General features: G+C 44.0%; 2 non-coding genes across 2 annotated transcripts; both read left to right on the top strand.

Annotated features, from left to right (window-relative positions):
- The first annotated feature begins 372 nt into the window (after positions 1–372).
- Positions 373–484, top strand: trnal-caa (transfer RNA leucine (anticodon CAA)). The gene is made up of 2 exons: positions 373–410; positions 439–484. It is a non-coding gene; the product is annotated as a tRNA-Leu (tRNA).
- A 4139-nt stretch (positions 485–4623) lies between these two features.
- trnal-caa (transfer RNA leucine (anticodon CAA)) lies at positions 4624–4735 on the top strand. The gene is made up of 2 exons: positions 4624–4661; positions 4690–4735. It is a non-coding gene; the product is annotated as a tRNA-Leu (tRNA).
- Positions 4736–12295: the final 7560 nt, after the last annotated feature.

The following is a 12295-nucleotide window of genomic DNA, read 5'->3' as shown; positions in this document are numbered from 1 at the left end:
TGAAAATGCGCTAACATTAAAAAGAAATTTGACTGCTGCCAGGCAAAGAAAATAATTTCTACACATTATATGGGTTGGTATAAACGCTTTTCAGATATATACACTTATACAAGTATATAGAGCGAAGTAGGCCTTCATCCACCGGCTTTAGCTTTTAAAACAGCGTAATAGTTGTTGAATGCGTCATAGCAGGCAATTTGGGATTGTACGGATAACCAGTTGGCATTCAAATAGTTCCCCATGTGAGGCACGACGTTCAGCTCGATATACCGAGTAAATATGCTTTCATACAATACATTTATTTAAATATAGAGACGCGACAACATTATATCCTATCAATAAATAGCTAGTCTAGCGCCACACACATTCATTGTCAGGATGGCCGAGTGGTCTAAGGCGCCAGACTCAAGGCAAACCGACCTTACCCGGTGAAGGGGTTTCTGGTCTCCGAATGGAGGCGTGGGTTCGAATCCCACTTCTGACATGATCTTTTGGCGTCAACTTCTTGGTGACAGAACAATCATTTTGTGTTCTTGGGAGGACAAAAATTTGATAACAATGATATGGTGACATTTTCAAGAAAATAGACTAATTTGCAATTTTTTTCCCTCATTGAATCTGATTGGAAGCTTACCTATATTCAACACTTCTCCCATGAATGAGACGACGAACTAGCAATGAAGCTATTTTCTGTCCTTACACAGTAAAACAAAAAAACAACTTTGAATAAAACACAATTACGTGACAGGTCGTTAAGGATCATTGATGTGACGTGGCAATGTACAGTACAACAGCGTGCTTAGATTTATTTTTGACGAGGATGATGTGTTAAAACTGTGATTAAACTACAGGATATATAATTATAAATACTATTGATAGATAGATATATAGTTTAGTATAGTCTTATATATCATTTGGTATTTGTAGGTACAGCGGATGCTCAGTGTTACAGGTATATTGCAGGGGATTGTTTCTGACACTTTATGTCTGTTGCAGAAAGAAACTGTTTTTATATCTGGTTGTTTTGGGGTACAGTGCTCTGTAGCGCCTACCAGAGGGGAGGAGTTGGAATAGGTTGTGACCAGGGTGTGATGGGTTTGCAACCTGCCCGTTTCCTGAGTCTGGAGAGGTATAAGTCCCGAATGGAGGGCATGTTGGCACCAATGATTTTCTCTGCAGATTTAACTGTCCATTGTAGTCTGTCCTTGTCCTATAGTTGAACTTCCTGAGCTGACAGTGAAAGAACATCCTCTACTGGGCCTTTTTGATGATTGTGTTGGACACCCACTTTAGGTCCTGGGAGATTGTGGATCTCAGAAACCTGAAGATTTCCATAGCAGACACAGTGCTGTTGAGTATGTTGATAGGGGCAGTGTTGGGGGTCTCTTTCTGATGTCCACTGTCATCTCCACAGTTTTTAGTGTGTTCAGCTCCAGGTTGTTATGGCTGCACCAGACGGCCAGCTGATCAACCTACCGTCTATATACAGACTCGTCACCATCCCCGATGACTGTTGTGTCTTCTGCAAACTTCAACAGACTGGTCTCCTGAGGTGCAGTCATTGGGATCCTTGGGGGGCCCCAAGTGCTGATTTTTCAGGTGCTGAATGTGATTTTCCCCAGTCTCACCAGCTGCCTCCTGTCTGTCAGGAAGTTTTTGATCCACTGACAGATGAGCTGGGTGAGTTTGGTGAGTAGGACTTCTGGGATGATGGTGTTGAACGCCGGTCTGAAGTCCACAAACAGGATCCTTGCATATGTCCCTGGGGAGTCAAGGTGTTGCAGGATGTAGTGCAGTCCCATGTTGACTGCATCTTCCACTGATCTGTTTGTACGGTAGGCAAACTGCAGGGGTTTCAGCAGGGGGCCTGTGATGTCCTTCAGGTGGGTCAACACCAGTCTCTCAAAGGACTTCATAACCACAGACGTCAGGGCGACCAAGGCCTGTAGTCATTTAATCCTGAGATACAGATACCGGGATGGGATGATGGTGGAGCGTTCGAAACAGGAGGGGACTTCACACAGCTTCAGTGAAGACGAGCCATGAAGTGTTGAAGATTCATGTGAAGATGAGGGCCAGCTGGTCTGCGCAGACTTTCAAGCAGGATGGTGACACTCTGTGCGGGCCTGATGCCTTCCTGATCTTCTGTCTCTGGAGGAGCTGATACACATCCTCTTCACAGACTGTCAGTGTCAGTGGGGAGTCAGGGGGAAGAGGACGGGTGATGGCAGGGGGAGCATTTGGTTGTGTGATGTCTGCGTTGGAGCAGGTGAGGGGTGTGAAAGTGAGCTGATCAAACCTGCAGTAAAACACATTCAAGTCATCAGCTGGTGAAGTTCTCTACAGTGTGGGGAGAAAGTTTCCTGTAGTTGGTGATGTCCTGCAGGCCTCTCCAAGCGGGTGCAGGATCATTAGCTGAAAACCAGCTTTTCAGTATAGCCCTTTTTGGCTACTCTGATCTCCTTTGTCAGTGTGCCATGAACTGCACAATTATGTTTCTTGTTTGTAATATTCATTTTTGATGCAAATAACTTGTTTTGGTTTAAAGAATATGTTCATTAAAATATGCCACCTCCAGCTCCTAAAATTTAGGGGCTAGAGGTGGCAGAGTTGAAGATGCTAAGATTTTCACTGGGAGTGACAAAGAAGGACAGGATTAGGAATGATTATATTAGAGGGACCGCTCAAGTTGCACGGTTTGGAGACAAAGCAAGAGAGGCAAGATTGAGATGGCTTGGACATGTGTGGAGGAGAGATGCTGGGTATATTGGGAGAAGGACGCTGAATATGGAGCTGCCAGGGAAGAGGAAAAGAAGAAGGCCAAAGAGGAGGTTTATGGATGTGGCGAGGGAAGACATGCAGGTGGCTGGTGTGACAGAGGAAGATGCAGAAGACAGGAAGAAATGGAAACGGATGATCTGCTGTGGCGAGCCCTAACGGGAGCAGCCGAAAGTAGTAGTGGTAGTAGTAGTAGTAGTTTATTAAAATATAGACAATCCTTCTTTAAAATATATTTGAGTTTAAGAAACTGTTAATGGTTTATTTGGTAAGAAAATGTGTTAATTGTATTTTTTAAACGCAATTATCAAGCCTAGTGGGAGGGGCTACATTGGGCCCTGGTGGAGTCAGTCTTGGCTTGGTTATAGAGAAGGTAAGATCTAATGATTTTTCGGATTGCTTTTTCGATTGTATTTTTTTGAAGTCACAGAAGGTTGAATCAGTTCATCTGGACACAACGTCGAGATGAACTTATTAAACTTTCTGTGGTTTCCTTACCTGGATTATTGAGCATGCATAAAAATATCTTTTAAAGATATTGGAGTTATTGAGGGGCTCCCTTTTGTAAGATCAGAATCAGAATCAAGTTTATTGGCCATATAGGTTTGCACATACATGGCATTTGACTCTGGTTTCGTGGCTCTTTCAGTGTACTTAACATAGAATAACAACACTATAACACGACAATCTTCAGATATATACACAAGGATTGACTGATACATGTGAAATAAGAGGTGATAAGGTGCAGTGGTGCAGAGAATATGTCAGAGATGCTGAAATAGATGTTAGCAGGTTACTTACATACATGACAGCACTCTTTTTAAGAGTTAAATGTGATGTCATGCTGCACATCATATCTTGAGCAGACTCTGAGCAGTTGCTGTAAGCCAGCGCTATAAGGAGACAGGATGACTAAGTCGCCAGCGTACATCAGATGGTTAATAAGACTACCCCCCCAATAAGACTACCCCCCCATGAGTCTTGTACTCTTTTAACTTTTTGGAAAGATCATCCATATACAAACTGAAGAGAACAGGTGACAGTATTCCACCTTGTCGGACCCCATTGGTCACTGGGAAGGGTGCAGATATATGCTTACCCCATCTGGTTTGATTTGAATACCAAAAAATGCAAGATCCTTATTAAATAAGAGGGGGCCCCTTGTTCTTGTAGTTTAACAGACAATTTACCATGATTAACTCGGTCAAAAGCGTTTGACGCATCCAGAAAACACATAAATACTGTAGTGCTGTGGAACAGGTCGTATGACCAGGGTGTGATGGGTCTGCAGTGATGTTGCCTGCCCATTTCCTGTCTCTGGAGGTGTGTAAGTCCTGCATGGTGGGCAGGTTGGCACCATTGATTTTCTCTGCAGGAAAAAACAAAACAAAACCTGTTTGTCCAGTGGACAGTTGGAGGCTGAAAAGTTCTTCCCTGCTGTATGTGATCAGTGAGTGGGCCCTGGAAACTACACAATTCAACAAAAACAGAACAAGTACAAGAGAGCGCAGAACCGAGGCTGCCGCCTGTGGCGCCATCTTGATGACGTTTATATAATTTGTATTATATTTATAATATAACATTATATTATTATATAAATATTGTAATATTTTGTAATCTTGTTTAAAGAGTATTTTGTTTTCCTATTTTTCATCATTTTACACTTTTTTTGTAGATATTCTCACTGTCTGCATCTTGGAAGGCTGGCATAATAGATCACACCATCATTATATTTTCCTACTACTTTTTTTGTACTTTTTATCCCCCCCCACCCAATTTTGAGGCGTTTTAAATAAAATTTTGTAACAATTAAAAGTCCATGTAGCGCAACTAGATGTCAGGTTTGTCAGGATGGCCGAGCGGTCTAAGGCGCCAGACTCAAGGTGACGAACCTTCCTGGTTAAAAGGGTATTCTGGTCTCCGAATGGAGGCGTGGGTTCGAATCCCACTTCTGACAACAGTTTTTCTTTTTCACAATGCGATATTATGTGCAAAAAAAAAAAACCTCCGTGTGTATGTGAGCTGTGTGAGCATATAAAAGAGCTATCCAACGTCGAATAAGAAGACTTAACGTATATAATAGCTTAAATTGTTGCCGGAACGGCAGAACGTCATGTACCGTTTATAAAATAGCATCTCAGCTGCCGTTCATATTACCCGATTGATTGTGCTACACAGACACATCTATTCACCATTTAGGGAGATACAAACAACTCATAGAAATATCCCATCAACCAATTAATGATCTATAAAATTAATATCCGATAAATGTGCCGCAACTTGTGTTGCAAAATCACGTTTGATATTTGAAGTTGCGTTTTCACTGCCGGCGATGATTTGAACGGACAATTTGTCATCTTTCAGTTCAAGGAATTCAATAAAGATATTAACAGTTCATGTCGGAGTAGTGCTTGGTAGTGTGTCTATGGGTGCGTGTGTGTCACTAAATGGGTGTGATAAAGACTGCACGGTATATTACAAAGCACTAACTCCCGGGGTATTACAACGACCCGGTGCTACACAGCATTTTGTGTATCGAGGGACAAACGATTTGGATATTCATATATGATTTGTACTTTAATATCATGTTTCTCCTTCCGCCATTTTTGCTCGTTGTACATGCAGAATCGCTCGGTCGGCTTTTTCGGAACTTTCCAGGCTCATAGGGGTCGGTGGACACCAAACGGAGAGTCAATACATATGGGGCTGGTCAGACCAGCTGACTAGCGCCACCATCAGGGTAAAATCTGCACTTTTCACATAGCTCTACCTCCCGTACCGTACCGTAGGTCCTACTTGCCTGGGGTTTGATTAGTTGTTTATTCCCCTCATTAACTTCCGCCCAGCCCCGTAATACGTAATATGTCACGCGGAGGGGAAGTGGGAGGGGCAGGGGTGCGGGAGATAAATACAACGCGCACGCCCTCATAACACGTTCAGTCCAGACTATCGTGGATCGACCGCCAGTTGTAGATTTGGCGCTATACTGCTTTTTATGAATTGAGCACGCATAAAGACACTTTTTACAAATGATCAGAAATACCTGCAGACGTATTTCAATAAGGCGAAGGCGTCTCCTGCGGACAACTGCAACACGTCGGCACTTGGTAATTAGCTGCATCACTTTCTGACTTACAAATGTCTGTTTGTGATCTGTATCGTGATTATCATAACTATTAAATTGCTATGGGTTTATGATATCTTGCATAACAACGATTTCCCATGCATTTACAGATAATGTTGGAAATTAAAAAAAATCACACAAGCTGAACAGTACAACAATCTAAGTAAATATTAACTGGAATTAGTTATATGACTTTTTTTTGCCAGTAAAATATGAAGCTATCAATGAGATTTTCTTAAACTAGGCAAGTGAACCTATACACATGTAAGCCCACCTATACAGAACTGTAGGATATATTAGAAAAACTCAAAAGCATGTTAGATAGTGAAGTTTTTCAAGCTGGAGTCAATTCAAGTCATGTATGCCTGACAACTGTACATTAAAAACATTGTATACTACAGACGAAATTAGCATAAGATGCATACAGTGATATAAATGAAAACTCACTGCCAGACCAGTGTGGAAGCATTGTGTTCCCCTGTAAAAACGGCCTCATACTTCTCAACTATATGAGGCGCTCTGTCTCCTCTTCAGATCCGATCACAACATGAAAACAATCATATTAAATTGTTTCATCAAGCCACACAAAATCAACACAGGCATAGCAAATGAGTTGATGCAAATGTAACGTTTGCGAGTAACGTGAGTTAAATAGGCTGCATAGGGCTATAAAAGTTGTAGTTTGTCAAGCGAAAACTCAACGTTTATTTGTGTACATCACCGCCACTGTTTGACTGAAGGTCTTCAAACCTACACTCAATGATGTCTCTATCCACGCCCAAATGACTGTACCGTAATCTGTGATGTCAGCCATATTGGATTTCCGCCATACTGGATGAAGTGGAAAACATACTTTTTCTATCTCTGCCTATGCCCTTTGACCTATTTAGACCAAACTTCCTTTGTTTTATCCATTGGACACTGCTTATTAGACGGTATCAAAACACTTGGGAAATTCCAAACTATATGGCCGTCACATGCAAAACCATATGAATGTCAACCACCACCTCAAGGAAGTAGGGAAATCTAAACAGCTTGTCCAATTGTCATAAAACGTTATGTGCAAGTACAATAGGCTCCGAGGCCATTGTTACACTTCTAACTTGCATATTATGCCAAGTAGAACCGAATTAAATCATACACACACTGAGAGCCACGTTTCACATTACTTCACTTTACTCCATATTTATTCTTCCTCCGCGTTCCGCATCAAAGCGCGACGTAATGACGTAATCAATACACGACATCCCCCCCTTACTTGGATTAGAACTCTAATGTCTCCTTTACATAAACAACAGGTCACTCGAACAACATAACCATATATCTGAATGTTAATAACATATTCTCTCACAGAATAAACATTCCTGCCCCCTAGCGTTGTGTATTAATTTTCTCTATTACCATACAAATGAACATATGCATTCTCACATTGAATTCACTTCATAACAAACCTGTGAATCTCTGGGGCATCTTTATATCTCGGCGAGGTCTCTCTGTCTGTGCTGTCAGTGGTCGGCATGGGGATGACCCCTGACTGGGTGTCTCTGGTGTGGACCTCTCTGTGTGTTCAAGTCCCTGGTTTTCATTCTCACTCAGTGTTGTCTGTGTTTCTTTTCCAGCAGGTGATGACGTCAGCTCAGCTGGTGTGTACCTTTTGACATGGGTTGTGTTTCTGGAGTACTGAGCTCCTGTGGGTGACTCGGCTACCACATTGTTACTGTTCTTACCGATTACCGTGTGTGGTGTCTGGTTGAAAGTTGTCGTGAACTTATCTGCCTTGTCCTGTTTCAAAAGGACTTCATCTCCTACTTGTACTTGGGATAGTTTGGCTCCGCGTCGGTCGTCGGCGTATATTTTGGACTTCCCCTTTCGCTCTGCATCAGTGTCTCGTGCCTCCAGGTCACTCCTAGGTGTACTGATGTCCGGCAGCTTTCCTCTCAGCTTTCTGCTGAACAAGAGTTCGGCTGGGCTCTTGCCCGTGGTGGAGTGGTCTATGGATCTGTAGATGGTGACGTACCTCCGGAGTTCCTTCTCCAAGTCCAGTCCCTCCGCCTGTGCGATGCGTATCCGTTTCATGATCGACGCGTTTTGCCTCTCCACTTCTCCATTTGCTTGTGCCCATTTAGGCGTGGTTTTCACGTGCTGTATGCCGTTGTCTTGACAGAACTCCTGGAACTGTGATGACAAGAACTGTGGTCCACAGTCGGACCTGATAGAGACAGGTAGACCGTGGCGGCTGAATATGTTCTCTAGACCAGTGGTTCTCAACCTTTTTGGGGTCCTGGACCCCCTGCGTATTTTTGATCTACCCTGAGGACCCCTCCACCTGATCTTGGGGGAGGGGGGTTGCAATTTGATAGAAACAGTAGAAACTGCATTTTAAATTGCATTATAGTATTTATTCACTCTTTGGGGCAAAAATAAGAGCTCTCAGTTGTAACTTAGATATAGTTAACAAAACAGAATTCTTATGCAGTAACTTTCAGATATATGTAACAAAACAGAATATGTATTCAGTAACTTTCAGATATATGTAACAACAGAATTTTTATGCAGTAACTTTTAACAATGCAAACGGGAGCGAGATCTCTTATTAAAATACAATAAATTACACTTGTGAAACAGATGTAATTAGAGAAAAAAGTCCCGTTACCCTTTATAGTTTAGGTAGATAAAGGTCTCAGTCACATTTGAGTAAAATAATCCTATTTCTATAAATGTCATATGATCTTTTTTTTTTAAAGATATTTTATTTTCACGGACCCCTTGCAATTACACCACGGACCACTAGGGGTCCGCGGACCCCCGGTTGAGAAACACTGCTCTAGACGGTCTATCACTTTGTCTGTCGTGGTGGATCGCATGATCTCGTACTCATAATATCTGCTGTAGTAGTCTACAACTACTAAGATAGAATGTCCTGTTGGTAACAGACCTAACAAATGCGTGGCAATATCCTGTCATGGTCCATCAGGGAGAGCTGTGGGCCGCAATGGCTCTGGTACGTCGGGCCGCGCCACTAGTTGGCACCCGTGACATGACTTAACATATTTCTCTGTTGCCCCGTACATCCCTGGCCACCACACGTTTCCCCTGAGATACTGTTTTGTCCCTACAATACCTAAATGTCCTTCATGAGCTAACGCTAGAAATCTGTTCTGTAGGCTCTGCGGTAGAACAATTCTCGTTCCTCTTAACACTAACTGTCCTATAGTGCATAGTTCCTTTGCAATAGGCGCATAGGCTGAACACTTCTCAAACCGGCCACTCTGTATCGCTTTCCTTACCTCATTCAGTTCTTCATCCTCTGCAGAGGCTCTCTCCACCTCTTTTGTAGTCAGCACCCTGGGTGTCACTTGCACTGCCACAAACCGCACCTATTCTTCCGCTCCATGTGCGTGTGTCGTCTTCTTTGCAGTGTCCCCCAGGAGACGAGACAGAGGATCAGCAATGTTGTATTTTCCAGATATGTGTATCACTTGAAAGTCATAAGGTTGGAGACGGAGCACCCAACGCTCGATGCGGGCGCACGGTTTTGATCTGGGACTGTAGATCACCTCCAGAGCCTTATGATCCGTTATCAGATCGAACCTCTTGCTGTATGGGTGTAGGCATTTACATGCCCAAACCAGTGCCAGGGCCTCGTGCTCCGTTTGAGAATATCTCCTTTCACAGTCTGTCAGGCTCCTGCTCACATAACATATAGGCACCATAACTCCCTGCTGTTCCTGTACCAGAACTGCTCCTATGCCTATCGGCCCTGCATCAACTATCACTTTTGTGGGGGCATCTTTATCAAAGTATGCCAGTGTGCCCGCCTCAGCTAACTTATTTTTCAATTGTCTCAAATGCCTGTTTCTGCTCTGGGCCAAAGACAAATGGCACATCCTTTTTGGTCAGTCTCCGCAGCAGCTCTGAGATGGCGGCGAACTGGGATATGAATCTACTACTGTACCCAGCCAAACCCAGGAAACTGCGGACCTCTGATCCGTTCTCCGGCTCACGTGCTTCGGCCAGTGCTCTCACTCTCTCGCTTGTGGGCCCTATCCCCTTCTCTGATAGTAACATGCCCATGAACACGAGTTTTTCCATCTCAAACTGACACTTCTCACCATTTAAGGTCAAGCCGCATCTCTCAAGTCTCTCCAGTACAGCGTGTAGTCGCTGGTCATGTGTCTCACGATCCGGTGCGTGGACGATGATGTCATCGGATATGTTTGCAACTCCTTCGATGCCAGCCAGTGCCGTTGCCACTTCATGTTGGTACTGCTCACTCGCAGATGAGACTCCAAATATGAGCCTTTTGTAGCGGTATGTTCCATTGCGCACGGCGAATGTTGTTATGGCTCTTGACTCTGGTGTGAGCTCCATTTGATGGTAGCCCCAATTTAGATCCGAGTTTACTAAACACAACTGAACCGTTCATGTCATGTAATAGTTCATCTACTGTTGGGATTGGATATCTTCCCCGGATGATAGCCCTGTTTGCTATTGTCATATCTAGGCATAGTCTGATGTCAGTATCTTTTGCTTTGGGAACTACTACAACTGGGTTTACCCACAGTGTTGGGTCCTCAACCTTTTCGATAATGTCCATGCTTAGGAGCTCCTCTATCTTCTTGTCGACTGCCTCCCTCAGATGGAACGGGACTGGTCTCAGTGGTTGTGCTACGGGTTCCACGTTGTTGTCGATGTGCAGACTGATCTGTTTGGTATTGAGCTTACCAACCCATGTGAAGAGCTTTGGGTACTTCCTCTTTACCTCTGCCCTGATATCAGTCACCGCTGCTACATCTACACCCACTTTTAGCACACCTAGCTCAATAGCTGCCTCTCTCCCTAGTAGTGGTATTCCCTGACCCGCTACTACTGTGAACTCTGCTTGGGTTTCCCTTTTCCCTATCTTCACCTCACATGTGAACACTCCCTTCACTGGCAGTGGTTCCTTTGACGAGTATGTATACAGCTTTTTGTCTGAAGTGGAGGACTAACACTTAATTTTTTCTCTCTTTAGTCCTTCCCATGTGTTTTCATCTACTATATTGGTCGTAGCCCCTGAGTCAGTTAACATTACTAGGTCTACACCACCCACATTAAATGTTAATCTATCAATATTGCTACTGTCACGTACTACAAATGCATAATCATTATCCTGTTGCTCTTCCTTTTCTGAGTCTACATATTTCACTGACTGTTTGCCACCTTTAGATTTGCACATTTTCGCATAGTGGTCTTTACCACCGCACTTCCTGCAGGTTTGCCCGCGTGCTGGACATGTTTCATCTTTTGCAAAGTGGTCTCCGTGCCCACAACGATAGCACACTTTCTCTTTCCCCTTTCCGTCCCCTTCACGTTTTCGGCTCTTCTTGGCCCATTTCCCTTTGGATACCTGGTTCACAGTCTCAGTTTCCTTTGCGTCCGTGTTACTCACTCTCATTGCTGCCATCTGTTGTTCTACTCTTTCACACTGCGCAGCAATCTCTAGCGCTCTCGCCAGAGTCAGTCCCGAACCCTCCTCAAGCAGCTTTCTCCGCACATATTCTAACGTGCATTTACTCAGCACCGCATCCCTGAGCTGGTTAGACATATCCGCCCCAAAACCACAGTCTTTAGCTGTCTGGCGCAAACGTGTTACAAACTGTTGTACAGTCTCGCCATTGTTCTGTCACAATTGGTAGCAAGTCTGGCGCGCGAACGCGGTATTCACCTGAGGCACGAAATAGTTATTCAGTGCATCCACTGCTTTGGCCTAATCTTCAGGACTTCCCGTGTCGTCAAGGGTAGAGAAACCGTCCTGCACATCTGTCCCTGCGTGATGCAAAAGTAATGCTCTTCTCCTAATCTTTGTACTTGCGCGGACATTGTCCGTCATTATCAGACCTTTACCATCTGCGAACAACCCGAAAGCCGTTAGCCATCTACTCCAACGAGGACCTAGCGTAGCAGGCTCGTTGTAGCAATCAAACTTTGGCACGTTGGTGTTCTCCATCTCGCGGACGAACTAAACTCACTTTCCAGATTTAACTATTCGAATTTAGTATCCTCGTAGCCACTGTTACACTTCTAACTTGCATATTATGCCAAGTAGAACCGAATTAAATCATACGCACACCGAGAGCCACGTTTCACATTACTTCACTTTACTCCATATTTATTCTTCCTCCGCGTTCCGCATCAAAGCGCGACGTAATGACGTAATCAATACACGACAGCCATGTCTACTTGGGTTTTTTTTCTGCCATGTCTACTTGTTAATGTCCAGTCCGCGGTGGTGTAGCGGTCTAAGCATTGGCTTTGTGTCGATGCAGTTGCCCACTGGGGACTGGGGTTCGCGCCCTGGTCTCGTCAGATCCGACTATGGCCGGACTCGATGAAGCAGCAATAATTGACAAC

Source organism: Lampris incognitus, chromosome 11 (genome assembly GCF_029633865.1).
Source record: "Lampris incognitus isolate fLamInc1 chromosome 11, fLamInc1.hap2, whole genome shotgun sequence".
Taxonomy (NCBI): domain Eukaryota; kingdom Metazoa; phylum Chordata; class Actinopteri; order Lampriformes; family Lampridae; genus Lampris; species Lampris incognitus.
This window is presented reverse-complemented; position numbering and strand designations above follow the sequence as displayed.